Here is a 21,550-nt window from a genome sequence, read left to right as displayed (position 1 = left end):
ATCTGTACACAGTGTATAACATACTTCTCTTATTATAAATATTTCCTTACTCCATTCCTTACTTTTCTTGTTAGTCCTAACACCATAAAATGTTCTTGGATAATAGTCATAAATCATAGATTCTCCATAAAGCGTAACCCAAACGAAAGTGTACCTCCAAAGAAATCATCAGGAGTAGTTTTAAATATAAAGTCACACACATGCTCCTCTATTTTTTACCAGAAATGTATTGCACCAAGTCTCTCTCTTATTTAGAGCGTGTATAGAGTTATGGGGGCGTACATAGAAGCTCAAGGAGTTCATGATTTTCTTAACCGTTATTAAACAGAAATAAAGATTGCTTTTTGTCTCTGCTCTCGATTCATGAAAGGTCCCTCAATGCACATTGTTTTCCCTTTTATATAAAATAATAAATTGCACTTACTCGAGTTCTGTTGCAAGTTCAAAGTACTTATTACCCGTTTCTATTTATGCTGCTGGTTGCACAGAATAAAATCCAGGACCGGAAACTGCGACGATCCTGAAGAGACGGGGAAGATCTCTGGAGCAGGACCGGAGCTTCGATAAAGAAGGGAAACACCGTCGACGGGAAATGCTGCAGCCGCAGGATTCAGGTAAGCCGGATCTTCAGGACAGGAGGGTAAATCAAAGAGCACAAGCAGCCGCTAATGCTCTAGGCAGTCTTTTATAGCCAGCATTGGGTGGGGTTCAGAGCTCAACACGCGCTGCATGTTAAAACGGTTTTGCCGTTAAACGTGCAGCATCTCATTATACTAATGAAAGACTCAACGGAGTTGCTTGCATGCACGTGGCTCAAACGTGGGGTTCATTTCAATGTTCAAATCAGTTCCTTTATTTTACAAGACCCACAAAAAGATTTAACAAGCCTTGGCTAAAACATTGGTAAAAGGTATACAATAAACAGATAACCACTGCAAGGCCCTTGTAACTCATTGTACTTATAAATCCTCAAGACATAACGCTATTGTAAGAAGAGTGGACAGGTTCTTTGTATTGAGCATACCCTAACACCCTTACAGCCACTTATATATCTACTGACACACCCATACAGCCACTTTGACACCAACTGACTGACTGTTACAGAATTTCAAATAACCAGTCACCCACCCATACATTCACTGAAACACCTAATCACTCACTTATTCAGTCAGTCATGCATCCACTGAATCATCCATACAGGCATTCCTACACCACTGGTTTGCCTACACACGTAGGTGTGTGTATATATATGTAACCCTTATAAACCTTTTAAAAACACTCACAGGCGCTGGATGATGTCATCAGTGATGTCATCTGTGATACCATTTGAGATGACATCAGTGATTTAATGAGTGATGTCACGGACCATGTTAAGAGTGATGTAATATGTGAGGTCATAAGCAGGGTATGGCAGGGGCGTGAGTTATTATTAGCTTAGCTAACTATAACTGCAGAATTTCACTAGTTTTGTTTGAGTGAAACCTGAGCCGAACTATAACGTCTCTGTAACCTTTGTTTTTTTTTCAGTGAATATATATATATATATATAAACACGTCAGCTCCTCTCGCCTCTCACAGCGTCTCGCAGCAGGCAAGCGAACGCACACGCGGCAAACGAGGGAGACGGACCACCAGGTACATCAGAATGTGCTTTTATTGCGTTTACACAGAGAACAGCTACGCGTTTCGGGCCAAGTCGCCCTTGTTCACACTGCAACGTCAATAAATTCACTCGCTTTTTTATGTGATTGCAATTAGTGAACACACCTACTCCCAGTGACATCATTGATCACAGGAGTATAGAAAGTAAAGACATACTAAAACATTGTGCAATAGCGAGTATTTTGTCGTTATCTAACAGGATAAATCCATTTGATAAAACTCACTAGTTCTTCCCTTAAGGAAATATATACATTTATATATAGATTAATATACATAGAGTATCGTCCTATATATGTGTTAATACAATTGATTGTTATACCCGCAATCATTGTGATATATATTCACTGGAAAAAAAACAGGTTTCAGGGACGCTATGGTTAGTTGGACATTTCACTTGTACAAAACCAGAGAAATTCGGCCATTATAGTTAGTTGTGCTAATTATAACTAGCGGACCCGCATTTCACTGCTGATGACGTCACATATTACATAATTCGTGACATGGTCAGTGACATCACTGTTGGCATCACTGATGACCTCTCAAATGACATCACTGATGGCATCATCCAATTACTGTGTGTTTCTGTAAAGTTTAAATATGTATTATTGTTTTATATATATCTCTCTATCTCTCTCTCTCTCTCTCTCTCTCTATATATATATATATATATATATATGCGCCAAGGTGTATTGAAGAATGAGTGGGTGTATAAGTGTCATAATGCTTGATTTAGTAGGTACTTGACTGACTGTATAAGTGAGTGATTAGGCATGTCTTACTGAATGCATGGGTTAGTGACTAAACTGTGTGAATGTCTGTATCAGTTTGTCTGTTGGTATGTAAGTGGGTGCATGGGTTGGTGAGTAGCTATATAAATGTCTGTATGGGTTATTGATTGGTTGTCTGAGTATCTGTATGGGTGCCTGAGTATCTGTGTGGGTGGGTGGGTATCTGTGTTCGTGTGACTCTATGCGTAGATGTCTGAGTGGGTGATTTACTGAGTCTATGGGTTCAATAGTATATCTGTGAAAGGCTGTATGGGCGGGTGAGTGTGTGTATGGGTGTGTTGGTGAGTGAATGGATGTCTCAGTGGTACATGTGTGAGTAACTGCATATGTGAAAGGCAGTATATGTGAGTGTTGGAGTATATAAATGACTATATGTGAGAGTGAGTGGTTGTGAGAGTGGCTGTATGGATGAGTGTGTATTTGTATCAGTGATTGATAAGAGAGTAAGTATGCGTTAGTATCTGTATGAATAAGTGAGGTGCTGTGTATATAACTGTATAGGTGAGTAAATGGGAGTGTGATTGATTCTTTGCATGACTGACTAGGTATGTGAGTAACGCTATGGATGAATGGCAGTGTGTGAGTGTCTGTATAGGTGTATGAGTTCATATGATAGTGCTGTATTGATGAGTGACTGCATGTATGAGTGACTGTATGGGTGAATGAGTGGATATGTGTGTAGACCTAGGAATCAGTGAGTGGATATGTAGTAACTGGTATTGGTATGTCAATGGTTTCAAAAATGGTAGTCTGTATTTTATAGTGGGTGTGTCAAAGGTTATATTAGGGTGTGAGGAGGTGCATCAGATTATAACGTGGATGATGCCATTAGTAATGTCATCCGTGATGTCATTTGAGATATCATCAGTGATGTCATGATGTCACTGACCAAGTCATGAATGATGTAATATGTGAAGTCATCAGCAGTGCATTGCGGGGGCGCGAGTTATAGTTAGCTCAACTAACTATAACGGCCGAAATTCTCTGGTTTTGTATGAGTGAAGTGTCCCACTAACTATAACATCCCTGAAACCTGTGTTTTTTCAGTGAATTTTTAAGGTGTTTTAAATGCTAATTTCTAACTATAAGGTCCCTGAAACCTGTGTTTTTTTCAGTGAATTTCAAAGGGTTATTTAAAGGCCAGTTTATAACTATAACATCTCTGAAACCTATGTTTTTTTCAGTGAATTTCTAAGGTTTTTTGCATTCTAATTTCTAACTATGCCTACAGAGATAGGACATTTACAGAAAGAGGAAGAAAGGTGCAGAAAGAGGCAAGATATATGCAGAGAGAGCCAACAAATGTGCAGAATGAGGCCTTGTTGCTAAGTCATCCCGTGCTCCCAACGGTTTTGGTGACTGGTCTGGTGATAACTGACTCTGACTAACCAGCCCCAGAGCCAGTGCTATGCTGAAAGATGCTTAGAATACAGTGAAAACACCTACATACACCAGGGTACACTATGGGTTGGGTTACCCCTGTGATTGGCATGACCTCCCCTGTAAGGCCCTAGTACATAATAGGGCAGGGGGATTAAAACTACCTCTCAGTCAGTGGTGCAGAAAGAGGCAAAAGATGTGCAGAAAGAAACAACAGAGGTGCCATAAGAGGCAAGAAAGTTGCAGAAACAGGCAAGAAAGGTGCTGAAGAGGGATCAGAGGTGCAGAAAGAGGTAAGAGGGATATAGAAATTAGCAAGAGAAGTACAGAAAGTAGCAAGAGCAGTGCAGAAAGAACTAACAGAGTTACAAAAAGATGCAAGGGGGTGCAGCTAGAGGTAGGAGAAGTATACAAAGAGGCACAAGAGGTACAGAAAGGGGCAGATGGGGTACAAAAAAAGGAAGAGAAGTAAGGAAAGAAGCAACAGAGGTGCTGAAAGAGGCTTGAAAGTTGCAGAAAGAAGCAAGAGAAGTGCAGAAAGAAGAAACAGATGTATAGAAAGAGGCACAGACATGAAAGGTGCAGAAAGAGGGAACAGGGGTGCATAAAGACTGGAGACAAGAAGCAAGAGGTGCAGAAAGATGCAAGAGAGGAGCAGAAACAAGCAAGAGGAGTAAAGAAAGTGGTAAGAGAATTGCTGAAACAAACAGCAGAGGTATAGAAAGAAGCAAGAGAAGTGCAGAAAGAGGCAAGTGAGGTGCAGAAAAAAGCAAGAGCAGTGCAGAATGAACCAACAGAGGTGTAAAAAGAGGCAAGAGGGGTACAGAAAGAGGTAGGAGAGGTACACTGAGAGACAAGAGAGGTACTGAAAGAGGCAGGAGGGGTGCAGAAATAAGCAAGAGGGGTACAGTAAGAGGCAAGAGAACTGCTAAAAGAAGCAACAGAAGTGTAGAAAGAAGCAAGAGAAGTGCAGAAAGAGGCAAGTGAGGTACAGAAAGAAGCAAAAGCAGTGCAGAAAGAACCAACAGAGGTGTAAAAAGAGGCAGGAGGGGTGCAGAAAAAGGTAGAAAAGGTGCACAAAGAGAGGTACAAAAAGCGGCAGCAAGGGTGCAGAAAGAAGGAATAGAAGTGCAGACTGAGGCAAGAGAATTTCTGAAAGGAGCAACAGACAAGCAAAAAGAGGCAAGAGGGGTACAGAAAAAGATAGAAGAGGTGCACAAAGAGGTGAGAGAGGTACATAAAGAGGCAGGAGGGGTGCCGAAAGAAGGAAGAAAAGTGTAAAAAGAAGCGACTGAGGTACAAAAAGAAGCGAGGGAGGTGCGGAAACAGACAGGGAAGGTGTCAAAAACAGAACAGGGGTACAGAAAGAGGCAAGAGAGGTGCAGAAAGAGAAAAGAGGGATGCAGAAAGAGGCAAGAGGGGTGCCGAAATAAGCAAGTGGGGTACAGAAAGAGGCAACAGAGGTACAGAAAGATACAAGAGAGGTGCAGAAACATGCAATAGTAGTGCTGATGGTTACACGTTACAAGTTCTTTAGTAAGGTTCGGGGATTTTTATTAGATTATATCCAAATAAACTGTAAATTTTGGAATATGATGATTGATTTTAAAATAATAACTCGATTAGATAGTGACCGCCATGCCCTATCATTAGATTTAAAACCTATGAACCCGGCCAATGTGTCCCCCACAACTTCAATTGACCCGAGGTTGTCTATCTCGAACTGTAGGAGGAAAGTTTGGTGGACCGACTTCCTTCACTCACAGGAGAGAATGAGTAGTCTCTATCATGCGCTTATTCCTGTGTTTGAAGAGATGCCTGTCATGAATGTGTATTCTAGAGATGCTGTTGACTTGGAAGTGGTGGAGACCAACTATGCTAAGCTAAGAGAAGTCGCACTGTCTTTTTTTTTTCCTAATAAAACCACAAGACCCTCTAGGCCACCTTCACACCCATGGTACAACAGTTCCTGTCGTAAGGACAAAAGGTCACTAATAGCCTCAATTAAAGCCAACAACCCCGTGCTAATCAAAAACACAAGGAAGGCTTATAAATCAGCAGTGAGAGAAGCCAAACAAAGGTGGGAAAGGGAAACCTGGGATTCGTTGAAAATAGCTCTCGGTGAGAGAGATATGAGGATGTTCTGGGGCATTGTAATTACAGGATCATCTACCCCGAAAGTGGCAGTTGAACCGAACCTGGATGAAGAAGTGTGGCGGGAGCATTTCGAATCCCTCTATGCGGAAGAAAAAAGATCTGAGCGAGACCCTTCGGTCAGTTGCCAGGTGGGAGTAGTCTCCCCTGAAAGCACTGGGATATGCACTCCCTACCATGATAATGACCCACTTATAAGTATAAGTGCAAGGGAAATCGAGACCGCACTGACAAAAATAGCACCGGGTAAAGCCCCAGGTCTGGACAAGATCCCAGGGGACCTATATAGGAGCGAGGTATCAATATGGACCCCCTACTTCTGTGTCCTCTTTAATGCTATACTGGCAGGCATGAAGATACCCTCTAGTTGGCTGGGAGCGGAGATTATTCCCATCTTCAAAAAAGGTTCCCCACTCTTTCCAACCAACTATAGACCAATTAGCTTAATAGACATACTACAAAAAATCTTTGCAAGAGTATTGCTAGCCAGGCTACAAACCTGGATGGAGGAAAACGAGGTATTATCTTGTCTTCAGGCTGGATTCAGGGAAAAGCTCTCGACCCTGGACCAAGTCTTAAGACTACAGCTACTATATTGGAAAACTGTCAGCTTAGAGTGGGGCACTTTATACCTAATATTTGTAGACCTAAGGTCGGCATTCGATCTGGTGCCGCGGGAATAACTTTGGTCAGTCCTTAGAGAAATGGGTGTCCCGGTATATCTAGTCGAACTACTTAGGGGGCTTCATCAAGATAATTTTGCCCAAATAAGACATGGCAGAGAAGGAAAACTCACCGCCCCATAGCAATTAAACGTGGTGTACGCCAGGGCTGTGTCCTGGCACCCACGCTCTTTAGCCTCTACATTAACGGGCTGATCAATGCCTTGCAAACAGCAAAAGACCTAGATGCCCCTAAATTGGCCTCCCGCCGAATATCAGCAATGATGTTTGCCAATGACACTCTGCTAATTTCAAAATCACCCATGGGGATCCAAAGGGTTTTAGATAGATTTGAACTTTTCTGTAAGAACAGTGGCCTAGAAATAAACTTACAGAAAACCAAATTTATGGCGTTCAACAGTCCCAAAAGTACACGCCTAAACCCTGTTCTAAATGGTAAACCCTTGGAGAGAGTTACATCATTTGTCTACTTAGGCATCACCATAACTGACAATATGGATTGGGGGGCCATATTAATAATTCAACACTTAAACTAGCCCAATCCACAGGGGGAATCATGAAGGTATTTAGCAGGTCTGATAAGAGAGCAGTTAGCCCGGCATTAGAAATATATAAGATACAAGCACGATGTGGAGCCATATATGGTGCCGAGTTATGGGGCCATTCTAAATCTGACACCTTGGTAAAGGTGGAAAACCAATACCTTAGACAACTTTTCAGGCTACCTATAAGAACCCCATTGGTCCCGCTGCGTCTGGATGTGGGAGTGGTGGCAATCTCAGACGTGTGAGGTCTGAAACCGCTAATGTATTGGCGGCGTCTGTGGACCACCCCTGAACTCATAGCGTACAGAGTGGAACTAAGGGAAGGTATGTTTCTCCCGGTCACCGCAAAAATCCCCTGGTTTGTTTATATTAAACTTACCTTAACCAATATGGGGTTGGGTGACTGGTGGTCCGAACTTGCCTGAGCCTGCCACGAAATGGCAAGGAAAGAGCTGAAGTTTCGATATCAGGAACTTAGAATGGCTCAACTCAGCTCCAGCCCCAAAACTGGCAATCTAACTTTAGCTTTCTTAGAAATAAAAGAGAAACCTTGTTTTGAGGCAGTTTTAGACCTTATTATACCTGTGGAGGCTAGGAAGCTCTTTCTACAATTTAGGTATGGGGTCTTACCGCTCCACTGTTTTACAGCTCAATGGAGAAATCCAACCATGATTCACTGCTCCGCATGTGATTTTCCTGAGGAAACGGTGTTACATGTTTTCTTTACTTGTCCTGGCTACTGAAAAGCCAGGAAACGGTGGCTAGCCTAGATTTGTAGGAATATAGGTAGCAGATATTATCTGGATGCCTTTCGGATACTGATGTCAGATCTCAGTATTCCGATCGTCTTCTCGGTAGCAGGATTTTTGTTCTCTATGTGGAACACTAGAAGGGCTCTTTTGAAACTCGCCAGGGAGGTAGATGATCCCCTAGGGAATAATGTTATCTTATAAACTGTATATGCAGCCGTGATTAAGGGTTGTGTCATTGGCCCATGGAATGGTGCTGTTTTAAGAGTTTTTTAAACTAGAACATTTATTTATGTATTTATTTATTGCACTATGCACTAAGCACTTTTTGAAATATATTGTGCAATCACCTTTTGATAAAAAATGTAAGATACTTCATCATGCTTCGATGTAGCAGGGGGGACAATTTTTATTCTTAGTATTCTGTGCCTGTTCCTATGAAATGTTTTTATAATTTTGCTCTATTTCTGTATATTTTACTTTATGTTTTATGAATGTGTGCTTTCAAGTCTGTTCTGGCCGAAATAAAGTTTTTTCTGAACTGAATAGTAGTGCAGAAAGAGGCAAGAGAATTGCTGAAAGAAGCAACAGAGGTGTGGAAAGAAGCAAGAGAAGTGCAGAAAGAGGCAGGTAAGGTGCAGAAAGAAGCAACAGAGGTACAGACAGAGGCAACAGAGGTACGGTACAGAAAGACATGAGAGGTACAGAAATAAGCTAAAGAGGTACAGACAGAGGCAACAGAGGTACAGAAAGACACAAGAGGTACAGAGACAAGCACGAGAAGTGAAGAAAGAGGCAAGTAAAGTGTAGAAAGAAGCAAGGGCAATGCAGAAAGAGCTAACACAGGTGCAAAAAAAGGCAAGAAGGGTGTAGAAAAAGGTGGGAGGGGTGCACAAAGAGGCAAGAGAGGTACAGAAAGATGCAAGAGAGGTGTAGAAACAAGCAAGAGTAGTGCGGAATAAGATAAGAAAATTGCTGAAACAAGCAACAGAGGTGTAGAAAGAAGCAATAGAAGTACAGAAAGAGGCTAGTAAAGTGCAGAAAGAAGTAACATAGGTACAGTAAGAGACAACAGAGGTGCAGAAAGACTCAGGAGAGGTGCAGAATCAAGCAAGAGAAGTTCAGAAAGAGGCAAGAGGATTGCTGTAAAAAGCAATAGAGGTGTGGAAAGAAGCAAGAGAAGTGCAGAAAGAGGCAAGTAAGGTGCAGAGAAAAGCAACAGAGGTACAGAAAGAGGCAACGCAGGTGCAGAAAGATGTAAAAGAGATACAGAAACAAGCAAGAGAAGTACAGAACGAGGCAAGTAAGGTACAGAAAGAAGCAAAAGAGGTACAGAAAGAGGCAACGAGGGGCAGAAAGACGCAAGAGAGGTGCAGAAACAAGCAAGAAGAGTGCAGCAAGAGGCAAGTGAGGTACAGAAACAAGCAAGAGCAGTGTAGAAAGAACCAATAGAGGTGCAAAAAAAGGGAAGAGGGGTGCAGAAAAAGGTAGGAGGTGTGCACAAAGAGGCAAAAAAGGTACAGAAAGAGGAAATAGAAGTACAGAAAGAAGCAACCGAGGTGCAGAAAGAAGCAACAGAGGTATAGAAAGGAGCAAGAGAGGTGCAAAAAGAAACAATAGAAGTGCAGAAACAAGGAATAGATGTGCAGAAAGAGGCTAGATGAGTGCAGAAAGAAAGAAGAGGGGAGCAAAAAGAGCCATAAGGGGTGCAGAAGCAAGAGAGGTGCAGAAAGAGGGGTGAAGAAAGGCAAGAGGGGTACACACAGAAGCAAGCTGGGTACAGAAAGTGGCAACATAGGTGTAGAAAGAAGCAAGGGAAGTGCAGAAAGAAGCAACAGAGGTGCAGAAAGAGGTAAGAGGGAAACAGAAAGAGGCAAGAAAATTACAGAAAGAAGCAAAAGAGGTGCAGAAAGAGGCAAGAGAACTGTTGAAAAAGGCTAGAGAGGTGCAGGAAGAAGCAAGACAGGTACACAAAGAGGCAAAAGGGTAAAAAAAGGGCAAGAGGGGTGCAGAAAGAAGCAAGAGAAGTGCAGAAAGAAGCAATGGAGGTGCTAAAAGAGGCAAGAGGAGTACAAAAATAAGACACAGGGGTGCAGAAAGAAGCTAGAGAAGTGCCAAAAGAAGCAACAGGGGTGCTGAAAGAAGCAACAGGAGTGCAAAAAGAAGCAGCAGTGGTGCAGAAAGAAGCAAGAGAAGTACATAAAGAAGTAATAGAGATGCAGAAAGGGGGAAATGGGGTGGAGAAAGAGGCATGAGGGAAACAGAAAGAAATAAGATTGGTGCAGAAAGAAGGAACAGAGGTGCAGAAAGAGGAAACAGGGGTGCAGAAAGAGGGAACACGTGTGCAGAAAGAGGCAAGAGGGGTGGAGAAAGAAACAAGAGAGGTACAGAAAGAAGCAACAGATGTGGAGAAATAGGAAAGTGGGATGGAGAAAGAAGAAAGAGGGGTGCAGAAAGAAGCAATAGCAGTGCAGAAAGAGGCAAGAGAAGTTCAGAAAAAGAAACAAAGGTAGAGAAAGAAGCAACGGAAATACAGAAAGAGGCAAAAGAGGTGCAGAAAGAAGCAAGAGTGGCTTGCACACCATTAGTACCAATTTAACACCCACATTTAGCAATAAGTAATAGGTGACCATTCTAGGTTTACAAAGTAACACGTGTCGCTGCATCTTTGGCAACGTTTGATCCATTTGAGCTAGAAATAAGGCTTTTCTTTGTTCAAATCTGCAGATTAAGCACCAGATGATGAATTATGTGGCTAATGCGGAAAATGTATAATTGTGCAAATGTTGATGTCGCCAAACAGTTGCATAATTCCAGTGGCCCTGCTCATACTTCCGACTAGGTCCAGAAGTGCTCCTCAGAGATTCCTTCTTTTTTGTTTGATTGAGTTCATAGTTAAGCTTCTATGGAAATGAGGAAGACTAATCCTGAGGTTATAACTCCACAACACAGACTACAATACCACATAATTACTCTCCATAACGAATGAATGAATGAATGAAATATTTTTGTAAAGTGCGCAATACCCGAAGGTGTCTTAGAACTAGGCAGATCAAGGATGGAAAGGGACGGAGGCCAAAATAAGTCTGCAAACACTTGCTCTAAGCCAGAGAAAACAGCCAGGTCTTTAGCTGCTTTCTGAACAGCTGCAGGCTGTGTTGGAAATGGAGGGCCAGAGGGAGGGAATTCCATAACTTTCCCCCCTGGAATGTCTATGTTCTACTGCCCCATTTTGCTCAATTGATTCCGGGAATCTGAACCTTGTGCTCTGTGCTAGATCTAAGCATTCTACTGGGCATGTACCATGTAAATAACTCCTGAAAATAGAAGGCGCCTGATCACAGGAAAAATGTTTATCGACAGAGGAGGCAAGATGGCGCCCGCAGCAGCGGACGTGTGAGTCGTGCGCTATTGCCTGCAAGCGACTCTGCTGGCTAGCTGCTACAATGTTGCAAGATTAAGGAACTCAGAGCTACAAAGTATTGCCGCTTGTTGTGAAGATTCTTGAAACATTTTACCGTCTTCTGCGAGGCCGCGAGGCTGATTTTCTCGGCTGGATTCGGCAGGCTCTCTGGTCTCTCCATTGTAGCTGTGCTTGTGGGCGCACCCTGAGTCGGGTGCTTGAACGCCGAAGGAACGCCAAGGAGGTGCCGAAGGAGTGCCTAGGAGGACGGGGCCGATTCGTGCTGAAGGGTTCCTGCTGGAAATTACTGGGGAGCTTAGCATTGGGATTGAAAACAAGAGAGCGAAATCATGCCCCCCAAGTGTGGACAATACGCGGGATACCGCTCAGGAAGCGGGAAGCGCTGGTATCGGATTAACTGCTGGTCCGACTACTGAAGTGAACGCAGGAGCCGTGCCCGATGGCTTAGAGGTGAGAGCTGGCAGCGCTTTGAATGATAAAACTCCAGACTGTGCAGCTATTAAGGGAAAGGAGGGAGTAGACGCAAAGAAAATACCGGCAATATTTTCGGTCACTAAGGAAAATTGGTGTGGGAAACAACAGCTCCTCCCACTCCCCCTTTACGGTTAAATGTTTCAAATGATGTATCGGCTGTTTCGGCTGGACTAGCGTGAGCAGGAGCAAGGAGGCAGAGGTAGCGGCAACAATACAAAATGAAGTATTCATTCAAGGAATCACTGGAGATTTGACAGAGCCTGGTGAAAAGGGGTTGGATGTGCAAGCCAGTGATAGCAATGCCTCAAAATTTTGTGGGAATCAGGGGATGGAGCGAGCAGAATGGGGGTATAATATTTTTGGCAATATTTTTGGCAAATGTAGAGGGTGTAGAGGCCAATACAACTGGTGAAGATGGTGCAACTGGTGGCCAGATACAGGATGCCGAGTCTGGGGACTATTATTCTCTATCTGAACAATCAATGTCGTCTTGTGAGGATCTTATACGTCATAATGCGGCACAAATGAGTGTTAATGAAGGTAGTGACCATAGTAGTCTACTATTGGAGGAAACAGGAGAAGAAAGTGAAGGAAAAATGGCCACAGTTTGCAAGAAGCTAGAGTTGACATTGGTGGATGGGGGCGGCAAACCAGATGTTGCTGGCCAAACACAATCACAGCAACTCGCTGAGAAGGAGATCTCTCTTTCACTAATTTTTCAGTCTATAATGTCTCTTCACACTGAAACGAAGGAATAGAGTCAGAGAATGCAAAACATCTGCAGAAAGTTACAGAATTCAGTCTGAAGGATGTCGAAGTCTCATGCGGACTTTATCTCCCGATTTAACGAGGCTGAAACTCGAATTTCTAATTTGGAGGATGATTTAGCCCAGCAAAAAACTGTGACTGCCTCTTCTCAAGCAGTTAGGGATGATACAGCTTGGAAAATGGCGGATATTGAGAACCTGGCACGGAGGAACAATTTCCGCATATTCCAGAGGGGAAGGAAGGGCAGGATCCTCAACGCTACATGGTGGAATTATTTAAAAAGGCTTTTCTAGAACTTTCCAAATGGGTTCTGGAAAAGTGAAATTGAAAGAGCGCATCAATTCCCCTTTACTAGACGTACTCCCGCTGGTAGTGAGTCATCAAATGAAAAGCCTAGGGCCTTCCTTATCTCACTTAATAGGTTTTTGGCACGCAAAGAGGTGTTTCAGCTAGCCCGTCCCTATAAAGAAAGATCTGGGGGTTATTTTGAATTTTTTGTACAACCTGATTTCTGCAGATTTACAGTTGAACTTTGGTGGCAACTGCGTGATATGATTACTCAATTTCAGGCTAAAGGTGTTCAGTCTTATTTGTTGAACCCTGCCAAATTGAAAGTGTCTATAAAGATCGCACACACTTTTTCACCAATGAGGGCTCTGCTATAGAGTTCCTGAACTCTATTTAAGTGTAGATTCAAGTAAAGCTCATGGATGTAACAGAGGATTATGTTGTGTAACACAGGGGAATGGGGATGTGTGTATATTGGTATAGAAGAACTTAGTTTCTTTTTCTTTCTTTTTGAAATGACACACATGAGTATGAATAGCTGCTGAGTCGCGGGGGGTAGCAAGGGTGTTTACGCTTGGCTGCATCTACAGGACCATAAGTCCTAAAGCCTCGTTTCAGGGTGAGGTGAGGGGGTTGGGATGGGAGGGAGGGTGAAGGGCCAGTGTCACAAGGGTAGGGAAAAAAAGGATAAAAATTCCACCGTTGTTCAAGAAACCAATAAAGAGGATTTTTTGCAAGTACAGGAATATTGGGAAATGTATGGTTTAAGTTGGTACTATAAGATATTATTGATAGGAAGGCTAACTGACTACCATCATGGCAGCTAAGGGGGTATAAATATGCACTTGGAATGTCTCTGGATTAAATAATTGGAGTAAAAGAAATCGTGTTACAGCAGAATTATGCAATACTCAGCCTGATGTTGTGTGTCTCCAAGAGACGCACATACCCTGGATGCAAAGGGCAGTTTTAGAAACTTTAGGATATACACTTTTAGTGGCTTCACAACAATCATCTATGATTAGAGGAGTGGTAATATTAGTCAAAGATAATAAGAATACAATGGGTCGTTGTCTAGCGAATAAAGATGGTAGATGGGCTATTGCAGAATGTAGCTTTGGGGGGACTAAGTATACCCTATGTGTTATATATGGATCCAGTCTGGATGATGCTTCCATCTTTGAAGAGTTAAATGTTGAATTAGCATTATGGGAGGCACCGCTGATTTTATGTGGGGATATAAATATCAATCTAACAAATTTAGATCTACAGAAAGGACCCCGGGGATACCATGGGCGCAAACCACGAGTGTTTAAAGCCCTGTATAATCTTGTAAATGATCATGGATTGATTGACGCATTGAGTGATTTAAATTCGATAGACCCGGGGTTTACTTATTACTCTTATACTCACAAAACATTTGCACGCTTAGATTATTTTTTTATATCTGCCTCTTTAAGGGGGGATGTCGCAATTCAGATTTTCCCGAGGATCACTCCCCAATTATATTGACACTAAGTGTTACTACTCAGCATTCGCCAATAAAGACATTTTCATTTGATCGGAAACTCTGTCTAAATGAGAATTTGAAAGACCATATGTCTCGGTGGATTAGTGAGTTCATCATTAATAATAGAGATTCGGTTCATTATGCATCATTTGGGACTCATTTAAGGCATGCTTCAGAGGTGAAGTGTTAAACTTTGTATTTCAACATAATCGAAAGAAAAAGACAGAGATACAGGATCTGTATGTAAAACTTAAGAATGCTGAGGTTAAGCTAATTCTAGGGGTTAGAGCTAGGGCAGCTAACATGCAAGAGCTAGAAGAAGCTACTGACCTGGTAAAGGTTAAAATACAAGGGATCTGGAATACTGAAAATGCCCGTAGATATTTGGAAAATAAAAAACAAATGCTTGAATATAGGGAAGCTGTGGGCCGCTGTCTGGCTTGACGATTACGAAGGAAGGCAGCTATGGGGTGGATTAAAGCTTTGAATGACAGGGATGGGGTATTTTGTCAGGAACCTAAAGGGATTTTATCTATTTTGCCTCAATTTTATTCAAAGTTATATACCTGACAGGAACAAGATTACAGTTGTTTCACCAATCTACTTGAAGGGGTTTCGACACATCTAGATCCCAGTGATAAGGTACTATTGAACGAGCCTATCTCAATGGAAGAAATAGAAGCTGCCATGAACAGTTTGGCTATGAGAAAGGCTGCCGGGCCTGATAGTTTACCCAAAGAGATTTATAAACTTTTTAAAAATTTGATTAAAAGTGATATGTTGAAAACATTTAGGGCCACACAGGAGGGGCACGCCCCTAAATCCGGGCCAGAGGCCACTATAGTAGTGTTCAATAAAAAAGGGTAAAGGTCCGGAATTGGTCGGCTCATACCAGCCAATATCATTATTAAACTGTGATAGTAAAATTTACTCCAAGATATTAGCCATTCGCATGCCTAGAGTAGTCAGCTCTTCGGTCTCACAGACCCAACATGGTTTTATTACAGGACGGAATACAACATCGCATATTAATAAGGTAGTGACATTGTTTGACATTGCGCATGTCGAAAAGCGCGATCTGGGTCTAATTTTATTAGACGCAGAAAAAGCGTTTGACCATGTAGAGTGGGCACACCTGTGGGAGCTAATGCGACATTTGCGGTTTGGTCAACGCTTCCTCACAGCCCTTCAGGTTTTGTACACTTCACCAGTCGCTAATGTTTCTGCCATGGGAATATCATCAGAGACAGTGAATATCACATGGGGTACTCGACAAGGGTGCCCCTGTTCACCATTGTTGTTTGTATTGTACATCAATCCATTCATTGAACAATTGGCTACTAATGCTTTGATTAAACCTTTTATGCTATATAATATCCCATATTCGGTATTCACATATGCAGATGATGTATCAATTGCTACCTTGGATCCTTACTTGGCACTTCAAGATATGGAACGGTTGGCTAGAATATTCGGTCAATCATCAGGATATAAATTAAACGCAGCTAAAACGCAAGTGCTAATTTCAGAAACAGTCATTATGGATGACGTCCGAATTGAAAAAGAAGTGACATATTTAGGCATTAAAATCCAATCATCTATGCAGGAAATAGCAGATGTCAATTGGGCTACGTTAGTACACAACACTCAGGATTCATTAGATAAATGGTCACGACTTCCTCTCACAGTAATTGGCAGAAGCAATCTCATTAAGATGAACGTGTTAGCTAAAGTACTATATTTGCTTAGAGCGGTACCATTAGAATTTACTACGCTTTTACTGCAACATTTACAGTCTAAATGTTATAAATGTGTATGGGCACCGGACAAACCAAGAAGGGCTATGCGTTTCTTGACCATACCAATTGAACATGGGGGATTAACAATTCCTTGCTTTGCTTTGTATTTTTATACATGTTTTTTGTTAAGAATGCGGATACTCTTGACTGGAGAAGATACAGATAATAATGCGGAGGCCCCCTCAATTTTTCAAATGCTGTTAGGACCAGTGGTACGACAATGTCTATTTAAAGAAATAGATGGACGTTACTTTAAGTGGACAAGGTTTAAGGTGCTAATAGTCGCTTTCAATATTTGGAGAAAATACGAAAATTAAGTCAAATGGGAACATTATCCTGGGATACCCCTACTAATGCTTCATAACTTTTACCTTCCATTTTTTGGGATGGTGTAGCTATTGGGTGGCGGGCCAGAGGCATTGTTCAATTGGCAGATTTTGTAGGTACAGATGGCTCTTTACTATCCTTTGCGGATATGTCTCGATTGTCTAATTTGCCTAAGTCACAATTCTTTAAATATTTGCAAATTCAAGACTTTATGTTACGGAAAAGGACTACTTTGTCTCCCAATCTAGTGGTAAAGGCCGCTCAATGACAAGCTTAAATAGGGGAGGTGTATCAGTTACTACTATTATACAGGAAAGATGATTTAGAGATACAGGCAGGTAAATGGTCTGAATCTCTGGGGGTTGACAATTTATCAGTGAAAGACTCTATTTTAATGTCATGGGAATCATTAATTTCTGCCACTTTGCGAGTACAATGTTATAAAAACGTTTTTTAATTTCTATTATACTCCGGCACGTATGTCTAAATGGGGAATGGGACAAGATGGAAAATGTTTTCGATGTGGGGGTGATCATTCTGATATGTTACATATTTTTTTTAGTTGTGGGCATCTCGCACATTTTATTGGTAATATAGAAAAGTTTCTAAGTAGAATTATTGGAACGCCAATTGTTATTACTTCCACAATTATGCTTTCGGGCTTGGGCCCACAATTAGAGAAGGGTGCCCCACTGTTCAAACATTGATATTTGATTTTCATTGCTATGACTGTAGCAAGGTTGTGCATTGCCACAGACTGGCTTCAGCCTGTAGCTCCCTCTTTTGTGTGCTGGAGGACAAAGAAGTAAAATTTGTTCAATTTGGAATTTTGTTTGTATTCTGTTAAAGGGGTGAAGAAACGAAAAATTGGCATTGGAATATGGGGATTATTTGCCGAACATATGTGAGTTTAAAGTGATTCTTTGGATGTTTTATTGGTTTGTTGTTAATATACTGTGGAATAATAAAAATAAATTAAAAAAAGGAAATAGAGGGGGCCAATACCGTGATGCGCCTTGAGCATTAGGCACAATGTTTTAAAAGAAATTCTCCACTCTACTGCTAGCCAGATGCGACATCGGTTTAAACTTGGGGATGTTCAGGAGGGTTCTGGCCACTGCATTTTGAAGAGACTGAAATTTTTGTTATCAGGTATTTCGAGGTACCGAGATACAGCACATTGCAGTAGTCTAGCTTCAACCCAATGAGGGCCAACATTACAGCCTTCTGGAAATCTGTTGGAATAAAAGGGAGGATTTCTTTTAGAATCCATAACAAAAATTAGCCCCCAGACGTCACTGCATTAATCTGACCATTGAAGCATAGCTTGGTAACAAAGATGACTCCCAGATTTTTGTCCTTCAGATCTAGCTTAGGTAGTTCCCCCAACTCCTGGGGCCACCAAGATGCTTTGCAGAAGGAGGTTTAATTCCCAAAAAGCAGTACCTCCATCTTCCCAGAGTTTAATTTAAGACAGTTCTTCATCCTACCTGCGGCTGTGGTCATACAGCTGCTGAAGTTGTTGGCATCATTTTCAAAATGAGATGATACAGACACCACAATCTGCGTGTCATCAGCGTAAGATAGCACGGTCAAACCAAAACTCATGATAAGCTTTACCAGAGGGTAACATACATATTGAAAAGCGTGGGTCTGAGCGCTGAGCCCTGTGGCACCCCACTGTTGCCTGCTTTCAAGAAAAGAGCTCAGCAGCGATAGTGCAGTGTTCCTAAAGTCCAAAGAGTGGAGGTGTTCCCTAAGAAGCACACGGTAGACCGTGCCAAAAGCGACAGAGAGATCGAGTAAGATTAATGCCGCTCTGCCCCGTTTGTCCACCCTCACTCTAATTTTCTCCGATGCGGCCACCAGTATGGACTCAGTGCAGTGGTTGGCTCTGAAACCATGCTGTGCTGGATCCAACAATTGATGGGCATCCAAAAAGGTCAACATTTATGCGTTCATGGCCTTCTCTAACACCTTAGCCAGGAACGGGAGTCGCCGGATAGGTCTATAGCTGTCCACCGACTTAGGGTCCAGAGAGTGGTTCATCACTAGCAGAAGAATAGAGGCCTTTTTCTAAATGTCAGGCTATAGCCCAGAGCTCAGTACTTTGTTCAGAAGATCTTTAAGTGGTCCTGCCACCTGATTAGCCAATTTGTTGATGATCAATGGGGGACAGGGGCCAGAGGGACCCCCAGACTTAATATAGCTCATAACTCTGATAGTTTTATCCAGCGTGAGGAGAAAAAACTCATCAAAAGAGGGAGAGACTTCCTGAACAATAACTTAGCTTGAGACCGAAGCCTCTTCCGAATTGCAAATGAAGTCAGTGCTGGGAGGCTGCTGAGAAAATGCCTGAACGATGGGATTGACCTTCTAAGAATTCCGCAAGATTACAGCAGAAGGCTTAGTCTCTCTCAAAGGAGTTGTTATCGCTCCAGTTTGACAGATCTTTAACCGTTATAAAAAGTTCCCTGGAGGAGTTTCCTGCTATTCTAATTTTCCCTGAGAACATTTTTGTCTTTTCTGCTTTAATAAACTCTTTGCACTCTACAAGGATCTTTTTATACCTAGCTTTTTTTCCGGGGGAGCAATCTACTCTCGAGAGATGCTCTTCCTGCCTGCTTTCAATGTTGGAGAACTAAGGAGAGGAAGGATTTTTCCTTTGGCTTTTTAATGTTCTCACAGGAACTATTTTGCCAACGTCATCAGGAAGCGCTGGACACCTGGAAACCATTTGTTTTCAGGCGTCCAGGCAAGGAGGTGGTGAGTTTTGGGCTCCGGTGGGGCCGGGTGGCAGATAAGGTCACATGGAGGCATCGGGGAGAGGAAAGAGTGTTTCCTCTCCCCTAATGTCTCAATGTAGGGCATTCCTGCTGCACAATCGTGCACCACGTCGCGATCATACACCAGGAATGCCCCCACTAGACAAGGGATTTTTTGTATGAAAAGGAAGCAACCCTTTGGGCAAGGTTCGCTTACTTAAGGGGCAATAATGTTTTTAGACTTTTGTGCCCCTCCCCCTGGAGACAGGTCGCCCCAAAGTTTTAGGCGTTTCTGGCCTCAGGGGGGGGAGAGGGGGACAGAAAAACCCACTAGAGCCAGGGATATATAAAATAATAAAACGGAAGTGACCCCTTGGGCAAGGATTGCTTCCAGGGGCCATATTTGTTTTTTATGTGTATTCTGCCCCTCCAGGGGCAGATCAGCTGGTTTGTTTGACCTTTCTGAATACCCCACTAGACACCAGGGAGGTCTTTATTTATTTAAAAGCAGAGACCCCTTGAGAAAGGGTCCCTTACTTAGGGGGCACATTTTTAAGATTTTTCTGCCCCTCCTGGGATCAGATCGCCTGCGTTTCTGGCTTGGGGGGGGCAGAAAAGCCCACTAGAGCCAGGGATATTTAAAAAAGAAAATGGAAGTGGCCAGGAGGCATATTTTTTTAAATGGGTATTCTCCACCACTGGAGGCAGATCGGCCCGTTTATTTGGACATTCGGCACCCGGGGGGGGGGGCGGGAGAATACCCCACTAGACAACAGGGTTGTTCTTTAAAATGTAAATGGAATCGACTCCTTGGGCAAGATTTGCTACCAAGGGGGCATTTTTTTTCTATATGTGTATTCTGCCCCCCAGATTGCCTCATTTTAAACCCCACTAGACACTAGGAACTAATTTTAAAATTAAAATGGAAGTGATCCCCTTGGGCAAGGGGCACATTTTTTATATGTGTATTCTGCCCCCCCTGGGGGAAGATCTGACTGTTTGTTTGGCCTTCTGTCCCGGGGGGGCAGAAAACCACACTAGGCACCAGGGATTTTGTTTTGTGTGTCATGGAGGTTGCTTCCAAGGGGGCAAAATTTGCTTCATCTTTGTTCTACCCCTCCTATGGACATATCAGCCCCTTTTTTTGCCTTTCTGCCCTAGGCAGGAGGGGGGAGGCAGAAAACCCTACTAGGCACTAGGGATGTCTTTATTTTGCTGTTTTTTGCGCCACCTGGAGGACAGATCAGCCTGCCGACAACCTCAGCCAATCCCTTGGGCAAGATCACCCACCATTTTCTCAGCTCTATTTGAAGGCCCATCTGGCAGATTGACTATTTGGGTAGTGACTTAGCATGTTATAATGTTCGTTGGTTTTTTGTGAATTTGCATTAGTAATGCTTTATTTCTCCCTTTTTGTTCTAGGTCAATGCTTTTGCTCTTTAGACTGTTCCAGGTTGCGGTTTGTTACTGGTGGTTCTGCTGTTTGTGTAGTTGCATATGTTTGGTAAGAGACTTTTTTTTGTACAGTGTAAATGAGTTTCATTTCTTTTTTTTATTTTTTATTTTTTATCATGAGGTCATTATAATAAACCAATAGGTTATAAGTAATAAGTAATTATACAACAACTTAATGTCCAAAAAAGGGATAAAATATGAATGCCATCCTTTAACATAATTGCAAAAACAACAAGTGATGGACTGAATGTGGATCAATGTCACACACTCCCCCAGTCAAAAGATCTGGGCCCAAATCCATCGTTTTTTTGCACTCCACACCACCCTGGGTTAGACAATGGCGATATGCAAATCAGCTCTGACCCTGTTGCCCCATGGGAACAGTCCAGTCCGAACTACAAAAGCCATGTCCTTCCCAGAACGGAATCAAGCATCCGAGGACCGGACCGGTTTCGAGGTAACACCTCTCTTCAGCCCGGCTAGCTTGACTCCAAGTGGTGTGGAGTGCCTGGGACCCACGTCTGGGCATCCCCAGCGCACTTAGGGCGTCAATTGCAAAAACAACAAGTGATGGACTGAATGTGGATCAATGTCACACACTCCCCCAGTCAAAAGATCTGGGCCCAAATCCATCGTTTTTTTACAATCCTTTAACATAATAACATTATAATACAAAATAAGACAAATCTTTACATAAATGTTTCCTAGATTTTTTCCATTTTGCGAAGTGATTGAATCACCCTAGTTTTAGCAAGTGCAAACTCCATATTATATATTTC

The sequence above is a fragment of the Lissotriton helveticus genome, chromosome 10 (assembly GCF_964261635.1).
Source record: "Lissotriton helveticus chromosome 10, aLisHel1.1, whole genome shotgun sequence".
NCBI lineage: Eukaryota > Metazoa > Chordata > Amphibia > Caudata > Salamandridae > Lissotriton > Lissotriton helveticus.
The sequence above is the reverse complement of the archived record's forward strand: the minus strand, read 5'-3'. Positions refer to the sequence as shown.